Source organism: Bos javanicus, chromosome 18 (assembly GCF_032452875.1).
Source record: "Bos javanicus breed banteng chromosome 18, ARS-OSU_banteng_1.0, whole genome shotgun sequence".
Classification (NCBI taxonomy): Eukaryota; Metazoa; Chordata; class Mammalia; order Artiodactyla; family Bovidae; genus Bos; species Bos javanicus.
The window spans coordinates 7,351,945-7,368,885 of NC_083885.1; the positions used below are offsets into that span (position 1 = coordinate 7,351,945).

Here is a 16,941-nt window from a genome sequence, read left to right on the forward strand (position 1 = left end):
CCCTTCAAGACCTCTCACTTCAGAGGCAGCGGCTGTTTTGAATGCCAACAGTAAGCGCTTGCTCTTTGACTTGCTGGATGAACCCCAGGGGATTTTAGATCCTTTTTTCACCAAGTTTTGGGTTTAGATCTTTTTAAAGCCAACACTGCACAAAGCAGAAGTGGATGAGTGCATTTCCTGCTTAGAGCTCTGCACGTTGCCAGTAATGAGCCTTAGAGGGCTGATTTGATAGTATCTGTATGGAACCCAGCAGCAGCTCATGGTCAAGAGCAGACTAGAACTGCCCAGGGCGTAGGCGTCCGGGGCCGAGTTGAGGGTGTAGGGAAGCAAAGCAGAGCTGGTGAGGTAGGCATCTGAAAATCTCTGCTGGCTACTCCACCCCCCTGGCCTTGTTCAGACTTTACCGCCTCTCCTCTGGGCTATCACCACAAAGGTGTCCCTGCTCCCAGCCTCCTGCCTTCCACACCATCCATACCAACCAAAGCGGGACTAACCACTTTGCTGTCATCTTTAACTTCCTTCAGTAGCTCTTTCACTTCTACAGCAAGGGTTTAACCTGGGTCTAGGCACCACCCACCCCCAGGCTCTCAACTGCTCCCCAGATTAGGAGCTGGCAAACTTTTTCTGTAAGGGGCTGAAAGGTGTATTTGAGACTTCACAAGTTCATCACATTGTGTGTTACAACCACTCAATCCTGTGCTTGAATAAGAAAGCAGCCATAGGCAATATGTAGATGAATGGCTGTGGCTATGTGCCAACAAAACTTCGTTTACAAGATACATACCACTGGCTGTAGTCATGCCACTCTTGCCCAAAATTCTGAATCTATATGCGAAATGATGTGCAACTGTTGAGCATTTCCGTGGGCAGCAGGTCCGTTGCTTTCAGCAGACAGTGAAAGCGTGTGACGGTCCCCGAATGCTAACGCTCTAGCATGGCCTCGCTCCAGCCTGCATACCTCTCACTGGCTGAGCGGGAAGACTCTCAGCTCCTGACACACCAGGCTCTCTGCCCCCGCTCCATCTTTACACATGCTCGGCCTGGACCGCTCGTGCCTGGCCAGCGCATCTCCTCATTCAATAAATCCACCAACACCCACAAATACAAGTCACTGGGATGGTTTTTGTCTTCCTGAAATTTACTGCCAGATGGGAGAAGATAGACACAAGGAAACTGGAGATAAGGAAGTGGCGCATCTTGTACCAACTGTGCTAACTTGTTACACCTGTAACATTGTGCTACAACTGTGCAGAGTAGGCAAGAGGAGAGGTGCTCACCAACCTCCCGCAGCGGGTTCCCAGGAACTGGGGCTTCCAGTGTTAAAACCAGGAGGCCCTGGTTAAACAGGATGAGTTTAAAGGGTCACCCTATATGTGAGGGGTGGGGAGGCAGGGGGCTCAGGGAGCCCTCCCAGAGGCTGTGGCATTGCAGGGAAGATCTGCATTGGGCCACCCTGGCTTTCCTTTTCTTCTCATGTTCTCCCAGCTCACCGTCACACTGTTCCATCCTTTCCATTTTCTTTCTTTTCCCTGACTCTCCACATTCCCTGTGTAGACATGCTCAGCTCCTCTCTCAGCAAATCAACATTTTTCTCCTTCAAAAGGCAGAATTAGACTTTCTTTACACATTAATCTTTTTGTCCTGCCATATTTAAATTCTATTTTTGAAGAGTTTTCTTTCATTTTTGAGGATTTGACTTGATTTTCCTCTCATATGGAGTAATATAAGACAGGAAAATTAGAAAGTATGTGAAAATGCAAAGAAGCAGGGAGGAAATATAACACAACTCAGCTCCACTCCACAGACACTAATGCAACCCTCGTATGTTCTCCAGTCCTATTTTCCCATATAGGTTGATATCACAGACATATTGTGACTCTTCTTGCAATAAACTTCTTTGGTGTAAATCTTTTTATCTTTTGTAATTTAATCATTGTAGCAACAAAAAAATTTTTTTTTCTGAAATGCAACCACAGAAATTACATAAAGAGACCCATCACTTAGGAAGTACTACTCTGATCTCTGATGAGATAGTATTACTGGATCCCGGAGTAGGAGCTGGTACAGGGCTTGCTTCTCTAAGCCCGTTCCTTACAGAGGAAAGCAGATGATAGATATTTAGCAAGGAGTAATGACCAAGTCTTTTGATAATGCCATTGCTTGCTGGTTTTAGATGAGGGTACTATACCCATCTGGATTAGAATTACATACACCAGAAGTCCTTCAGTAATTGTATTTGCCAAACTCCAAATTGAGTACAATGACTTTGCAATGGGTTACTTTATCTACCCATTGAACCACATGGGATTGACATTTTTTTTAGCACAAATACTATCAAGTATTGGCAATTCCAAATGGCTCAATCTATTTATGTTCAGTGCTGCTAAGTTTTAAAACTTAATTTATTTTGAATATACATGTAATGAATTGGCTTTCCTGAAAGAAAGCCCATATATTGGCGTCATATGCCTGAGTTCCGATCTGGGTCCCACTAGAGAATAAAGAGTGAGAATGAGCTACTGATCTCTCTTCAGTCTCAGTTTCCTCTACTGTAAAGTGTGGATGATGGCGCCATGTCATCAAACCACCAAGAGCACTTCGTGAGAACATGCAGGCCAGGCAGCCCCTGCTCTGCAGGGCACATGCAGGGATGTTTCATCAAAGGAGCGCACTTAGCGGATGCCCGCTGAGAACCCCAGTCATGGGACTGCATGCTTAGGATTACTGATCCCTGTTCTCACCACCTCCTCGCCCTGTCCAGGAGCATGGAAATCCCAAATGGTCTAAACCAACCTCCTTTGAGGGGTGAGGAAACCTGAGACCCAAAACTTGGCAGGGCCAACCGCAGCCTCTGTTCCCGGTGAGCCATGCTTTGCCTTTGTGCTCATGTATGGCCGCAGAGTCACGCACACGCTAATGCCACGTCATGCCATCCAGCGGGTGTGAATTTACCCACGGAGGAGAGAGGATGGTTCTTCTAAGAGCAAGAGGAGTTACCACTGCTGGACTTCATGAAGCCACACATTCATGTCAGTGAAAGAGATCTGAGATCCAGTGTTCACTGTTGTTCTTATTTTTTAAACGAAGCTTTGGTTTATAGCAGAAAAGTCATTAAGGATCTTCTCTGGGAGTTTTAGGACACGTGCAGAGGTACACTCCACCGAATTGTATTAAAAATGGATATTGGAAGTTAAAATGCTCTATACCAGCATTTAGCAGTTACTTCTAAATGGGTGAATCCTTCTCCCCTAATATAATAGATGGATTTCTGCTACTTCAGCCTTTTGGGAAAACAGGCACCCCCAGAAGCCCCTGTGCAGATTTTATTGTGAATCAGGTGTGTAAAAATCAGATGGCACTCTCCTTGCCGCCTCCTAAAAACCTGCTGATTTATGGAAGCAGGGAGTGATTGCATTGCAAGGTTGAAATCAGTACTCTCCCTTTCTTCTGTTCCCCATAACACTTTGCAGAACTCAGAGAATGGTCCTGGTGCTAAAAATGGGAAAATAAATAGCTCTGAAAGGGTGTTTGAGAAAAAAACTAGTCATTTTCTCAACTGTGAAGATAATAGAAAAGCTGAGTATAGGAAAGGCAGAAAATAAGAGAACAAATAATAGTAAGATTTAGGTCTCAGTCCCTCCCACCTGTTTTAAGTTACGTGGTCCGGGGCAAGTAAACTAGGTTAGTGCTAGATCCTTAGGGCTTCCCCTGTGGCTCAGCGGTAAAGAATCTGCCTGCAATGCAGGAGCTACAGGAGACACAGGTTCGATCCCTGGGTCAGGAAGGTCCCCTGGAGAAGGGCATGGCAACCCACTCCAGTATTCTTGCCTGGAGAACCCCATGGACAGAGGAGCCTGGTGGGCTACAGTCCATGGGGTCACAAAGAGTTGGACACGACTGAAGTGACTTAGCACGCATGCATGCTAGATCATTGCTAATATCCACTGTCTGTTTCTCAGCAAATGTCATTCTACAAATAGACTACTTTCCCAGCCTCCCCTGAAGCAAGGTATAGACATATGACAATGAATTATAACCAGATGTGTGGGTGCCTACTTCCAAAAATGACCTTTAAGAAGAAGGGGTCTGGCCTTCTACTTTTTTGTGGCCTCGAATATATGTATCATGGCTGAAGCTTCTATAGCTATTTTGGACATGGGGCAGCAGGCTAAAAAGAGCAGAGCTTCAAGGCAGAAGGAGCCGGTGTCCCTTGGTGATTTCATAATGCTGCCATACCAGCCTTGGATTGTCGAGCTCCAATTCTTTTACTTGTGAGAATAAGCCTTTTGTGTTTAAACCACTATAGAGAGATTTTCTATTGTATGACACCAAAACCTTTTCCAAACCCACTCACTGGTCCCTCCATATCGTCTGCTGTCTGATGCCAGACACCAGTGTTTCTTCTCCAACGGCCACCATAGTTCCTTGGCTGGTCCTCTTGGTTCTGGTCTTGCTCTCTTAAAGTAACTGGAATGATCTTTTTAAAGAAGAATATCCGGTCATGTTATGAGTCTGACAAAAACCATCTAATGATTTCCAAAACCGTATACAGTTTGGTATACAATCCTCACCCTGTCTATTGGCAACATCTCCTGCCTCCCTCCCCCTTGGTTCCTCAGCTCATGTCACGTGACTTTATTTCTGACCTTTAAAAACACTAAGATCATTCCCATCCTGGTACTATCTACACATTCCTGTCTCTGAAAAGCTCTTCTCCCACATCTTTACATGGTGACATGCCAGACACTCAGATTTCAGCTGACTGTGACCTCTTCAGGATACCTTTCCTGACCACTCTCTGAGGACGCCCCCCTCCCTGTCCCCAGTCTCTTTACTCCACTATGTTTTAGCATCGTAACTCATGTGTATACCTGATGTTTGGGGATTGATTTATTTGTGTGAAACCCCTGTTGCATCAAAGCTCCACAGCAGTAGGTACATTCTGTGTTGTGTTCATGGTTATATCATCTGTGTTCAGCATATAGTAGGTCCTCAACAATTATTTTTTAAATGAGTTAAGAGGTCCTGTCAATTGAAATAATAAAATCAACTTGATTGAGTTGACTTAGCTACTGAAGTCAATATTGTTAAGATAAAATTCAAAGTGTATCCAAACAGAATTGCTAATATTAATCCGGCAAGTATTCCAGACTTTAATAGACTCCCTGACATCCCCAGGATTCCACACTACATCCCATCGTCCCAGTCGAAGGCTTTCCCTGGGAGCCAGTGACATTTCTCTAGCTAAACAAGCTAAGAAGAAACTAAATTGCTTATCAATAGTAGGTGGAGGAGTTTAGAGAGTAATAAACATATTCCTCTGTTTATATTCACACCTCTTCCTTCTCTTTCTATTGGCAAATGATAAGGGTTGTTAGGAAATTATTGAACCACTTTAACCACCTACAGTTGATGGGCAAAGCTTTTCTCTAATTAAGCAAATCCTACAAATACAAGTCAGAGGAGGGGAGAGGTTCATTTCTAATGATAGGCACCCAGAACAGAGATAAGCATTTTCCTCCTTTTTTTTTTTCCTTTTTTCTTTTATTTCTGTGTATGAACGTGCCAATGGCAGTCAGCCACTGTATCTGCAGGGTATTCTACCCACACCGCCCCCCCTTCCCCCCAGGGATTGAGGCTTTTAAGCACAACAAATAGAACGGAGAGCAGAGAAGAAGCTTGACACAAAGCTTGATGTAGAATGATCAAAATATGTTAATACTTTGATTGAACAGGAAACATGTAAATTATAGAGCAGTTAAGTTCATAACCTGATTCTCTTCACTGAATCAAAAGATCTCAGGCTAATTTTTTTATTGGTGTGCACATGTGTGCAAAGTCCCTTCAGTTATGTTCAACTCTTTAAGATCTCCTGAAGAAGGAAATGGCAATGCACCCCAGTATTCTTGCCTAGAGAATCCCATGGACAGAAGAGCCTGGTGGGCTACAGTCCATGGGGTCACAAAGAGTCTTATTGGTAACTTACTGCTTATTAATGATTTTTAAGCAGTGTTTTTAATAAAGCAAAGATGGCAGTGTGGTTTAACAATGGGAACAGCATTAGTTCAGGAGCCAGAGAGATCTAGGTTCAAATCTCAAGCCCACGTAACCTACTCAGCTGTAGGTAAGCTAGCCAAACTCCCTCGTCTGACATTTTCTCATCAAGAAAACAGGGATGACAAACACCCCCAACTTAATGCTTTGCTCGAAGTATTAAAGTGAGGTCTTACAAGGTATGGAGCTCTGTGTCCAATGGGTGGCCTTAAGTTCACAGCAAGTATTACATGCTTGCCGCTCACCCTCATCATTACTGTTAAGCCCTGTTACTCTTTATCAGCAACAGTGATCATCTGGCCTAACGATTTTTTCAGCAACTTGAGTCGTGGTTTTCCTTGAAGTGTAAGATCTTAACACAGCCCACGGGGGCCTAGAGAGTCTATCAGGGCCATCCCTGTGGTCAGACCCCATCTCTCCCTGTCCTCAGCACTCCAGGCCCACCCTCCTCCTTTGCGCTCCTTGATCTCCAGCGCTGCCCTCATTGCGGCACGTCTGGCTCCCTCCCATCCTCCAGGCCTTAGTCACTGTCCTGACCACTCTATGAAAATCTTCTCCCATCAATCACTCTCTCCCTCAGCCCTGTTTATTTCCAGCAGGACACGGAGGTACAACCTGAAAAAACTAGCCTTTCTGTGTCTGTTTGCTTGTTTAACATCTGTCTGCTCGATAGGGTTTGTGTTCCTCCAGGCAGGGGTCTTACGTGGTCCTCAGCTGCCTGCTCTGAACAGGCTCCCAACCAGGTTTTAATAAATAAGCGAATGAACTCATTGGAATAATGATTGTTTTGAACTGGTTTCCCCACCAAAGGACAACAAGACAAGGATTTGGGTGCAAGTGGTTTGTTTCGGAGGCAATTACAGGAAAAAACCAGCCAAGAAGTAAGAGGGACGAGAAAGGGACAGAAGCTGCAAAGCATGGAAGTTCACGCACATTGCCACTGAGGGCAACCGCGCTCTCTCTGGGTAACACTGGGAGGGCAGCAGAAGAGCCATGAGATGTCCACACTTCCCACCCTCGTCCCAGGAGAGGCATTCTCTCTCTCTCCCCACCAGTTCACGTGAGCTGTTGACTGAGGACTAGTGCTCCTAAACATTTCCAGCTTGCTTCAAAATGGACAGAGTGGGCTCCTGGGGCCAGACAGAGCACTCAACTGGAGGCTGGAAAGCAGGCAGGGTATGCCTCCAAGTGCTAAGTTCCACAGATACGTGTGACAGGGACCATAACAGTGGAAACAAAACTCAGGGCACACGGGCCAGCATGGAAAGCCAAGACCACTCTCTCAAAGCTATAATCCGTGCCCCATACACACACAGCCTTCATATGATACAGACTGGCATATACACAATATGTCTACAGAAGCTAATTTTTCTGCTGTCTTCCCAAATGCCATTTTGAACAAAGCATGACTACAGAAAATAAAGTCAACTGAGAGGCAAGGCAATGTGTCATTAAGTACCACTTCTTGAATACCTAGGCCCACATACCGGGACACCCCAACAGTGGTCTAGGGAATGGCTCCGACTCCCTGACATGATTCTGAAATAACCAATATCACATTAACAAGCTTTATGCTGGAAATTACTCTGTACAAAGTGCTATTAAAAGTCAGTGATGAGTGAAAATAGCCTTCACAATTTCATGTCAACATTCAAACCCTAGATTGAGTCTCTCCTCTCCAGTTTCTTTCAAATAATTATCTTCCCTGGATTAAATGATATTTTTTAATTCAATAGCATCCCACAGCCATATGTTTATTTTATTTGGATGAAGGAGGAAGGTATCTTAATTTCTCATAATAAGAGCTTTCGTGAAAGCAGGAAATTCAGTGACATGGTGGTAATCAAAACTGAATTCTATACAAGAGGTAAATTATATTGCCTTCCAAATTAATTTGCAAATGGTCACAATACTAATAAAATGCAGGCGAGATTCTGATTTCCCTTCTGCAGAAGCTCAGCTCCTCCGTAAACAGGAGAAAACTCACCAAGGAGCATGGTATCAGGTTAGGTCACGTGCCAGAAAGCCCGAGTTTAGCCTCAGAAGTGAGGTGTGAGTTGCTGAGATGAACACACGACAGATATCTGTCCTTCTGCCTCTGATTCTTCTCTTCTGTTTCTTTACATCATGTGGCTGATCCTGGGAGACACCAGCATCAAGCCGCAGAAACTGGAATGAAGAAAGGACCTCCTTGAAGACACAGCTCGGCAGCACTGCAAGCCCTCTAACCCCTTCTTAGGAAGGCCTCTAGACTGATCCCACCCCCAAGAAGTTATTTATTTTTAACACTTGCAGTACAGATTTTTCTTTGAAATCTACTTCTGTTGATGGGTGGGGTCCTTTACCACATTGAGCAGCTTGAAGCCAAAGATGCGGGAAGTGTATATTAGCTTCCTGTGGCTGCTCTAACAAATAACCACAGCCTTAGCATCTTGGAGCAACACAAACGTATCCTCGTGCCGTTCAGGTCAGAGGGGAATACACCTCCTCTGTTCTTAGCTTCTAGGATCGCCTGAATCCCTTGGCTCGTGGCCCCACAGTACTCCAACCTCTGCTTCCATCATCCTGTCTCCTTCATTTTCTTCGACCTCCTTGCCTCCTTCTTGTCCTTAAACCCATCTGGATAATCCAGAACCACCTTCTCATTTCAAGATCCCTAATAATACCTGCAAAGTCACTTGTGCCATAGAAGGTATTCACAGTTTTGGGAATTAGGATGAGGACATCTTTGGGGGCCATTACTCTGCCCACCTCAGTGGTAATCACCATCGTGTCTCAAGCTACATCCAGGTAATGTGAATTACAGCAAAATGGCAATAAAATAAGGGAACCGAGTGCATTGCTTTGAGTGTGAACTCAGGCCATGAATCCTGGCTCTACTGAGTTAGCCTGACCAGCTTTTGAACCTCTCTGGACCTATCATCTCTTCACCTATGAGCACCCCCCTTGAATAGTTACGATAAATTAGATAACACCTGCTGAGAGTTTTGTCAGTGCAAATAATTTTGCCAGCTCAATAAGCTCTCACTGAGACACCAGTGAACCAGGGGTCAGCAAATGTATTCTGTCAAGGGTCAAGCAGTAAATATTCTCAGCTTTGAAGGCTATATGGTCTCTGTTACAACTATGGAGTTCTGCAAATATAGCACAAAAGCCGTCATAGACATATATAAATGAATGACTGAGGCTATGTTCAAAAAAGTTTATTTATGGACATTCAAATTTTAACTTCATGTAGTTTTCATATCATGAAACATTATTTTTATTTCTTCCCCAACCATTTAAAAATGCGAAAAAAAACAACCAAAAAACCAAAACCCCAAACATTCTTAGCTTGTAGGCCTTTCAAAAACAAGTGCTGGATTTGGCCCATGGATTCTGGGTTGCTGAACCCTGATCTCTATGACCTTCAGAATCCTTTCTATTTGAGAGTCTGCATGTGTGCGTTCTCAGTTGCTCAGTCATGTCCTACTCTTTGCGACCTCACAGACTATAGTCTGCCAGACTCCTCTGTCCAGGCAATTTTCCAGATAAGAATACTGGAGTGGGTTGCCATTTCCTACTCTAGGGGATCCTCCCAACCCAGGGATAGAGCGCACATTTCCTGCATCTCCTGCACTGGCAGGCATCCATCTGAGAGTCTACAATTCTACTAACCAGAAAAGCATGGTGGGGGAAGAGCAGAAGTAGCTAAACCATGCTCAAGTCCAAATTTCACTTCTTAGATAGCTGGCTTACCTCAGTAGCTGAGCTAACTTCTCTGAGTATCTATTTTCTCACCAGGCAAATGATAAAGACTTATCTACTATGGAAATTACAAATGTTGCAATAAGCAAACGACACAATACAGTGTCCACCTTGACCTCTGTCACAGAGTAGGTGCTCAGTCAATGTTAGTTCTCGTTCATCTTCACTCACTTGGAGGAAGGAATTTCTTCACTGAAAGAATTTGGCTCTGAACTGGTCTTCTAAAGAAGCAATTTGCAGTAACAAGATGGAAATGCTGAAAAGGTGCTCTCTGCTCTTAATAGCCTGTGAGACCCCATGATCTGGGCTTCCCTGGTGACTCAGTGCTAAAGAATCTGCCTGCAATGCAGCAGATGTGAGTTCAGTCCCTGGGTTGGGAAGATCTCCTGGAGAAGGAAATGGCAACCTGCTCCAGTATTCTTGTCTGGAGAACCTCATGGACAGAGGAGCCTGGCGGGCTGCAGTGCACGGTGTCACAAAGAGCTGGACGCAACTGAGCAACTAACAGCAACAATGACAAGCCAGTGATCTACCCAGACTCGTGATGAATATGAAACGGCAGTGATTCTAGGTGATTTTGCACCCTGTACTTGTTGGGCCAAGACTGGGTTTGACAGAGGAACCACGTGCCTGCTGTCAAATCCTTTGGAAAACTCTCCTTTGTACTGGGGGTTGAGGGCTGGAGAGGAGTCCTTGGGTTGAGTCCAAGGTTAACTGTGTTTGAATTGAAGGTTAGGAGTTTCTCGACGCATCGAGAGTAAACTGAGATGGCAAGTCTGTTGAACTTGGTGCGTCCTGTTCAATCTCTCCACCCCTACACCCCTCGCCCCCACCCGCCCCTAGCCACCAAACCCTCTCCCTGACCATCAGCCACAGCGGCAAACGGAAACTCACAGTGATAAAACACCGGCTAAGCGCTTACATCATTTTACAATCAAACATCTCCAAATCTGTTTATCTGATCAGCCACAGATTCTGTCAGAGCGTTGACATGTGCATTTCTAAATAATTTCAGGATGTCAACCTGAATAGACCCGCAGAATCGGAAAGTTAATTATCTTTGACAACTTTGCCAGCTAATTTCCTATTTGTATGTACCAAACTGGGGGCCTGTTTCATCCCCTCCCGTCACAAAGGATTTATCAATCAAATCAAGGCCTGAAATTGTCTGCCAAGGCATTCGGGCTTCCCAAAGGGGCGGTGATCTGTCTGAAATCTCGCCAACTGTCCAGCGACAGCAAAGTGGACACGACACAGAAGCAAAGCCACTTCCGTCCCGGGGGAGGCCCCGCTGCCCGGAGCCCCCAGCTCAGCACCCCCACCCTTTCTCCGGCTCATCCTGATCTGGCGGCACTTGTCAGGCCCCCGTTTCCAAAGGAGCACCCGCTTCACCTCTGGGTCTCAGCTGACAGGCCCAGCCAAACGCCAGGGCCCTGCTTGTCAGAGCCAATCGGCTGACCCTTGCTCAGGAAGGTGGGCCCCAGAAACTTAACAAGCGGGCTGGTGCTGACAGGCGCTTTGACGGTGGCGATCAGGCTCCTGTGGTCACTGCTTCTCTCTGACAGGCAGGCGTGTTTCACTTTAATGGCCATTTCCGCTGCCGAGTTCCCTGGACTGGACTGCTGCTTTGCAAGATTGCAGCAGGCTGTCACCGAGCTGGCTGTGGGGCCTGCCTGTAATTCCCTTATTGGTTCCTCATGCTCGACTCAGCCTGCCGAGGAGGCAGCTGCAATACGACAGGATAACAAGGCTGGCCTGGACCTGCCTGGTTCCTGCCCACCCACCAGAGGCACCAACCAGGAGGAAGTCTCAGGAGGAAGGTGTTCCTGTAGCTCACTCATCTATTCAACACCTATTCATGTTGATCACTGTGTAGATGGACCCTGTCTTTCAAAAACTTCCCAATTTAATGGATGACATTCCTTTACTTCTCTTGCTTAATTTATGTCAAATACCTTGTGTGTGCAAAGTGCTCAGCATGAAGTTCTCAGCACTAAGATAACAGTAAAAAACAATAAAATAGAAAGAGTAAAGAAAACAGGATCTATTCTAATGGAGCTTATCTTCTATTGCAGCAAACTATGCATGGTAGGCAGAACAAGGCCCCTGACCTGTTTCGTAAATAAAGTTTAACTGGCACTCAGCCACACCCACTTATTTGCCTCCTATCTCTGGCTGCTTCTGTGCTACAACAGTGGTGGGACTAAGCAATTTTAACAGAGCCCATACATCCCACAAGGTCCACTTACTATCTGACCCTTTACAGAAAACATTTGCTGACAAATACAGATAATTTCCCTGGAGAAGGGAATGGCAACCCACTCCAGTATTCTTGCCTGGGAACTTCCATGGACAGAGGAGCCTGGTGGGCTACAGTCCATGAGGTCAAAAGAGTTGCACTTGACTTGGTGACTAAACCACCACCAGGGACAATTTCAACACAAGTTAAGTGGAAACAGATACACAGAGTCCAGAGGGAGCCCATATGATGGTTGGCCTATTTAGTTACTGTTGTTGCTACAGCGCCTGACACCGGGCTTGGCAGAGAGTAGTAGCTGCTCACCAAAAAGTTCTCATTGGCTGGATGGAGGAAAGAATGGATGTTCTGATGAGGCAGTTGGGAAGCTTCTGGAAGGTTTGATGAAGGAGAGAATAAGTAAGCTGGATCTGAAGAATAAAAAGTACTCAGAAGAAGAAGAAGAAGAAGGAAAAACGTGGTCCTGGAGACAGAAATTCACTTGTAATACCTGATTATCAGAGGCCTGGCGCAGGAAACTGCATTGAAGGAACAAAGAGCTGGTGGAACACAGGACCTGAATGGGGGTCAAAGGGAAGTGCATCAGGAAATCAGGGAGCAGTGATACCATGTGAAGACATGCAATTTGTAATCTCACTGTACACAGGCAGCGTGCCCTCCAGGCCCAAACTTCACTGACCCCATACTTGAGAGTCCCTCCCTTGAAACAGACCGCAGTCTTCACTCCTCCCTTTTGGAGCACTCGTAGGTCCTTTACCCCGGACGTGGAGTCAATGCCCCCAAAGCTCCAGGATTCATACTATGAGGTCATCCTGAGGCCCCATGGCCAGACCCTGGCTCCAGGAACATGGCCTGGCAGGTCAGGCTGGGTGAGAAAGAGACGCTTCCTGCCAAGTGGACTGTTCTCCCTTCTCCGCCCACAGGCCTCTTGCCTGGCCTCTCCTGTGCACCCCACTCTGTGGGTGGCAGGGTGTCATCAGCAGTGAAAGAGATCGCGTGCGAGGCACACAGTGGTGAGGTCCTCGACAGCTCCAAAGAAGACACCGCCGGAGGAGGGGGTGTTCTACATTTTATGTCAATACAGAAAAAATCCCAAATGGTAGGTTTAACGTGCCCCGAAAGTGAATCATCACGCCTATTTTCCTGCATGCGCTTGGTAAGGTTGTATTCTGGTCAACATCAACATCAACAAAGCACAATCTCTGAATCAGTGGGAGCTGGCATTCACGGGTAGAGTGAAGGATGACGCTGCATCATGAGTAATATTGGAACCAGAGCTAAATCAATGGTATTGGGAGCTGCGAGGCAAGAACATCTGTGTTGTTTTCAGTATAAACTGGTTATGAAAAGCCATGGCATTATGAATAATAATGGGGTTGCTACTCTTTGCTTATGATGGAAGATGTTAAATCAGCCAGGAATGACTTACTGACCATAAAAAGCACAAAGAAGTGGTCTCTGGACCTGAAGTAATGGTGCCCTTGTATGTGCAGACTGGACAATAAAAAACTCATGTTCTCTGCCCTCTGTCCGACAGTTTCATCAGTAAATCACCATAGCTCATATGGTGAATAAATTTTATAATGAAATTACTTATAGACAAGGGCCCCACAAAGAATTGTTCCCAAGGGGTCCTGAAGACACGATATGCATTTCCATATCAGAGAGAGAAGTATCACGTTGAAAAACAAACAACATCGACAATTAAAGAGCCAATAAGTGACTTGGATGAATCCTCCCCTTTACTGGTTACCCCCAGAGAACTTCTTGGTCAGACCAGAAACTTGTCCTGAGTCCCTTCTTTCTCCTCCTAGAGCTCACTTCCCAGGTTCTTTAGCACTTTTCACATAATAAACTTGCCCTCAACCTGCCTCCACCTCCCTACCCTGCTCAGTCCTTACTTTCTTTCCTCCAACCCATTCATTATGCTTTTGAGTAGCTGTTTGATTTTCTCACTAGGTTCATCACAACTAGATTCTCTGGCCTTCTGCGTTCTGTCAGTAATGCCTAACGCAGCTCCCGAGCCGCGTTAGGCATTACTGACAGTGTTCCACTCACTACCTGGTTCTGCTTCTTGAAATTCTAGAAACAGCCCTGGCAGAGGCTCTAGCTGAGACCAACTTACTGACCACTTCTGACCACTTCCTGTTTGATGGACTTTGGAGGAGGAGGGGGCCTCTGAACACTCTCACGTCACTAACATCATACCTGTCACATCATGCTTGTCAGATGAAGTTTCTGGATTTTCTCCAAAAGTCAGAAGGAAATAAAGATCAAAATACACATCATGGTGCTGGCCAGAACACTGCCTTCCAGCTGAAATAAAGTTTAGAGTAGCTGGATAAAAATTGCATGAGAGGCTGCGTCAAGGAGATCTTGGAATCATATAAGAGGTGGCGTTCCCAGCATCAGAGAGTATATGTGGCAGAAATGATGATACAAGATTCGGAGCATTAACTCTCTAATTTGTTATCAATTTCAGTTTGATCCTTTTCTGAGCTTCTGCACATAAAAATTAATCTATGGAGTTAATCTGTGTAAAAACTCTTGCCACAGGGGCTCCCAATAATAGTGTATGGAGTGAAGAGAGCAAAGCCGTTCCTCATGTCTCCTCTCTACAGCCAACTTCATATCAACTATTTAACTGTGTGTGTGTGTGTGTGTGTGTGTGTGCAGTCTTGATAGTAATCCTGCAAAGTAAGTGCAAGTCTTCAAAATATAAGGAGGTTAGATTGTGTGTGTGTTTAGAGTTTTTAATTAATAGACTTTATTTTTTAGCCGCTTTCAGGTCTGTAGAAAGACTGAGCAGAAAATACAATGAGTCCCCATGTACCTTCTGTTCTTTCTCTCCTCCACCCAGTTTGCCCTATTATTAGTATCTTGCATTAGTGTGGTGTATTTGTCACAACTGATAAGCAGATACGACACACATCAGTAACTCAAGTCCACAGTCTATATTAGGTTCACATTTTGTGTTGTGCAGGTCTCTGGGTTGTGAGATGCTTTGATTTAGGTTGTTTTTTCCCTACATCTTTTAGCACCTACGGATTCTTTAAAATTTTCTTTAAAGTACCAAAGCAACCACGTTTACAAACAATAATTGAACTAATTTTTTAATTACCTAAGGATATACGATCAATTCAATCCCATCACATATACACTGTGAGGCTTACAGTGTATCAGGTACCGGGCGATGTGCTGGGGAAAGAGTAGTAAACAGACAGAAATGGTCCTTTCCCTCGTAAAGCTTGAGAGCTTCCCATTCGAGATGAGTATCTGGTAAGTAAACACGAGTAAGTGCCCCTTTCAAAGGGCACACGCAGAAGCTGCAAGAATCTACCCAAGGGGTCAGAATGACGGCTCTGACGTCATAGATGTCTCCGAAGCAAAGGGCCTCGATGTTCTGGTTCCCTCGAGTCATCTCCCGAGTTGGTCCATGATCTCAGATGACTTCCTCTAAACTGGAGCCTGCTCGGGTCCCCACTTCTACTTTTCTGGGACCCAGGGATCCCCAGCAGCCCCAGATCATGAGAGCCCATGCAAGACCCACAGGGCTCAGGCCCAGGGCTCCCAGAGCCACCTCCTGTCGCCTCCCTCATCTGTGGAGAGAGGAATTCGCTGCCTCACCACACGGACGCCCTTTGTCCGACAGTGCTGAGCCGGCCAGTTAGAGCCCAGGGCTTATTTCCAACACAACTTTCCTCAGCTGCAAGGGCTGGCTGAAGGGACCTGCACATTTGGAGACTGTTAGCCTTGCATGTGGGTTTCCAGGGGCTGCTACAACAAATTCCCACAAACTGAGGGCTTAAAACTATAAAAGTGTTTCCTGAGCCCGGGTGCTGGAAGTCTGAGATCAAGCTGTCAGCAGGGCCGTGTTCCCGGCAAAGCGTCTTGGGGAGAATCTGCCCCAGGCCATTCTCCCAGCTTCTGGGGGCTGCCAGCCATCCCTGACACCCCTTGGCCTGCAGACACATCACTCCAGTCTTTGCCTCTGTTATCACATGGTCTTCCCCCGGATGTCTTCATGTTTGTATGTCCCAAAGGCCTCTTCTCATAAGGACACCAATCACTGGACTTAGGGCCTCAACCTGATTACATCTACAAAGACAGTCTTTGTAGATATGGCCGCGTCCACAGGGGCTGCGGCCTAGGACTTGCACACATCTTTGGAAGGGACAGAATCCAACCTGCAGCACTGTGAGTTCATCATTCACAACTGACCTCCACCAGAGTGAGACTAAGTGGAACCAAAGCTGAGGCCAGAAGAAGAAAAATATGCTGTTTCCTGACAGTTTTCGAGTAGCACTGACTGGCCTAAGAGCGTGGACAACACCAAGCATGACATACGCACGCAGGTATCCCATGTCATCGGTGTTATGTCACCAACCACGCATAAGTGGTTTTTAAAAGGGGAAAGACAGAATGTGGGGCTGTTCTAGGAGCTGAAAAATACAACTTCCCATGGTTCTAGAAATACCACTTTCCTCATCCCAGGGAAGACCACGATGTCAGATATTAACTGAACATCACTCATCATGTGTTCATTCCAAACACAGTTGGTAAGAACCTCTGCTGCCTGCCCTGTTCTATGCAGGGCAGACAGGGCAGCAGGGGAAAAGCACCCTAACACAGGAGCTCATGTTCTAGTATGGGGAGACCAGCGCTAAGTAAGGAAATAAGGGGAAAGTAGAGAAGAGGCCTGAAGTGGCTGCGGAGTGAAGCAGAGAAGTCAGTGGGCACAGAGGAAGTCGTGCTTAGACGGGGATGTGGGAGACAGTGAGGCAGAGCAAGAGAAGCTCTCCTGACGGCTTGTTTCTCATTTCTTTCTTTGGGGGATGGAACTGACTCACATATGGCTGAGTACGGAGGTACAGATTTGGTGA

The 16,941-nt window shown here is 45.9% G+C and overlaps 1 long non-coding RNA gene across 1 annotated transcript in view; it reads right to left on the bottom strand.

Annotated features, from left to right (window-relative positions):
- LOC133229989 (uncharacterized) overlaps positions 1-15,385 on the bottom strand; it is a 46,371-nt gene extending 30,986 nt beyond the window's left edge. The window contains exons 1-2 of the long non-coding RNA XR_009730692.1: positions 15,180-15,385; positions 8,042-8,223 (exon numbers count right to left, since the gene is read on the bottom strand). This is a non-coding gene — a long non-coding RNA (uncharacterized LOC133229989). The remainder of the gene's footprint in view (positions 1-8,041; positions 8,224-15,179) is intronic.
- Positions 15,386-16,941: the final 1,556 nt, after the last annotated feature.